This window comes from Musa acuminata, unplaced genomic scaffold (assembly GCF_036884655.1).
Source record: "Musa acuminata AAA Group cultivar baxijiao unplaced genomic scaffold, Cavendish_Baxijiao_AAA HiC_scaffold_286, whole genome shotgun sequence".
Classification (NCBI taxonomy): domain Eukaryota; kingdom Viridiplantae; phylum Streptophyta; class Magnoliopsida; order Zingiberales; family Musaceae; genus Musa; species Musa acuminata.
Genome location: NW_027020548.1, coordinates 40001 through 42500, shown reverse-complemented (window position 1 = coordinate 42500; position 2500 = coordinate 40001).

Genomic DNA, 2500 nt, shown 5'->3' with positions numbered 1-2500 from the left:
ACCGTCGTGAGCGGAGCAAAATGTCAGCCATCTCAGCACCCTGGAACCCCCCGGGTGGCACAGGGCTGGATGGGGCTTTCGTATAGCAGGGACGGTGCTGCCTCTCGCTTCGCTCGCTGTCCGCCGCTCGCCGCTCGCTCGCGCAGCCAAAAATGGCCAGTTTTGGCCCGTTTTTGGGCCGTTTTGGCCAGTTTTTGGCCTGTTCTTGCGTCGCGCGGTGACCGTCGTGAGCGGAGCAAAATGTCAGCCATCTCAGCACCCTGGAACCCCCCGGGTGGCACAGGGCTGGATGGGGCTTTCGTATAGCAGGGACGGTGCTGCCTCTCGCTTCGCTCGCTGTTCGCCGCTCGCCGCTCGCTCGCGCAGCCAAAAATGGCCAGTTTTGGCCCGTTTTGGCCAGTTTTTGGCCTGTTTTTGCGTTGCGCGGTGACCATCTTGAGCGGAGCAAAATGTCAGCCATCTCAGCACCCTGGAACCCCCCGGGTGGCACAGGGCTGGATGGGGCTTTCGTATAGCAGGGACGGTGATGCCTCTCGCTTCGCTCGCTGTCCGCCGCTCGCTGCTCGCTCGCGCAGCCAAAAATGGCCAGTTTTGGCCCGTTTTTGGGCCGTTTTGGCCTGTTTTTGGGCTGTTCTTGCGTCGCGCGGTGACCGTCGTGAGCGGAGCAAAATGTCAGCCATCTCAGCACCCTGGAACCCCCCGGGTGGCACAGGGCTGGATGGGGCTTTCGTATAGCAGGGACGGTGCTGCCTCTCGCTTCGCTCGCTGTCCGCCGCTCGCCGCTCGCTCGCGCAGCCAAAAATGGCCAGTTTTGTCCCGTTTTTGGGCCGTTTTGGCCTGTTTTTGGGCTGTTCTTGCGTCGCGCGGTGACCGTCGTGAGCGGAGCAAAATGTCAGCCATCTCAGCACCCTGGAACCCCCCGGGTGGCACAGGGCTGGATGGGGCTTTCGTATAGCAGGGACGGTGCTGCCTCTCGCTTCGCTCGCTGTCCGCCGCTCGCCGCTCGCTCGCGCAGCCAAAAATGGCCAGTTTTGGCCCGTTTTTGGGCCGTTTTGGCCAGTTTTTGGCCTGTTCTTGCGTCGCGCGGTGACCGTCGTGAGCGGAGCAAAATGTCAGCCATCTCAGCACCCTGGAACCCCCCGGGTGGCACAGGGCTGGATGGGGCTTTCGTATAGCAGGGACGGTGCTGCCTCTCGCTTCGCTCGCTGTTCGCCGCTCGCCGCTCGCTCGCGCAGCCAAAAATGGCCAGTTTTGGCCCGTTTTGGCCAGTTTTTGGCCTGTTTTTGCGTTGCGCGGTGACCATCTTGAGCGGAGCAAAATGTCAGCCATCTCAGCACCCTGGAACCCCCCGGGTGGCACAGGGCTGGATGGGGCTTTCGTATAGCAGGGACGGTGATGCCTCTCGCTTCGCTCGCTGTCCGCCGCTCGCTGCTCGCTCACGCAGCCAAAAATGGCCAGTTTTGGCCCGTTTTTGGGCCGTTTTGGCCTGTTTTTGGCCTGTTCTTGCGTCGCGCGGTGACCGTCGTGAGCGGAGCAAAATGTCAGCCATCTCAGCACCCTGGAACCCCCCGGGTGGCACAGGGCTGGATGGGGCTTTCGTATAGCAGGGACGGTGCTGCCTCTCGCTTAGCTCGCTGTCCGCCGCTCGCCGCTCGCTCGCGCAGCCAAAAATGGCCAGTTTTGTCCCGTTTTTGGGCCGTTTTGGCCTGTTTTTGGGCTGTTCTTGCGTCGCGCGGTGACCGTCGTGAGCGGAGCAAAATGTCAGCCATCTCAGCACCCTGGAACCCCCCGGGTGGCACAGGGCTGGATGGGGCTTTCGTATAGCAGGGATGGTGCTGCCTCTCGCTTCGCTCGTTGTCCGCCGCTCGCCGCTCGCTCGCGCAGCCAAAAATGGCCAGTTTTGGCCCGTTTTTGGGCCGTTTTGGCCAGTTTTTGGCCTGTTCTTGCGTCGCGCGGTGACCGTCGTGAGCGGAGCAAAATGTCAGCCATCTCAGCACCCTGGAACCCCCCGGGTGGCACAGGGCTGGATGGGGCTTTCGTATAGCAGGGACGGTGCTGCCTCTCGCTTCGCTCGCTGTCCGCCGCTCGCCGCTCGCTCGCGCAGCCAAAAATGGCCAGTTTTGGCCCGTTTTGGCCAGTTTTTGGCCTGTTTTTGCGTTGCGCGGTGACCATCTTGAGCGGAGCAAAATGTCAGCCATCTCAGCACCCTGGAACCCCCCGGGTGGCACAGGGCTGGATGGGGCTTTCGTATAGCAGGGACGGTGATGCCTCTCGCTTCGCTCGCTGTCCGCCGCTCGCTGCTCGCTCGCGCAGCCAAAAATGGCCAGTTTTGGCCCGTTTTTGGGCCGTTTTGGCCTGTTTTTGGGCTGTTCTTGCGTCGCGCGGTGACCGTCGTGAGCGGAGCAAAATGTCAGCCATCTCAGCACCCTGGAACCCCCCGGGTGGCACAGGGCTGGATGGGGCTTTCGTATAGCAGGGACGGTGCTGCCTCTCGCTTAGC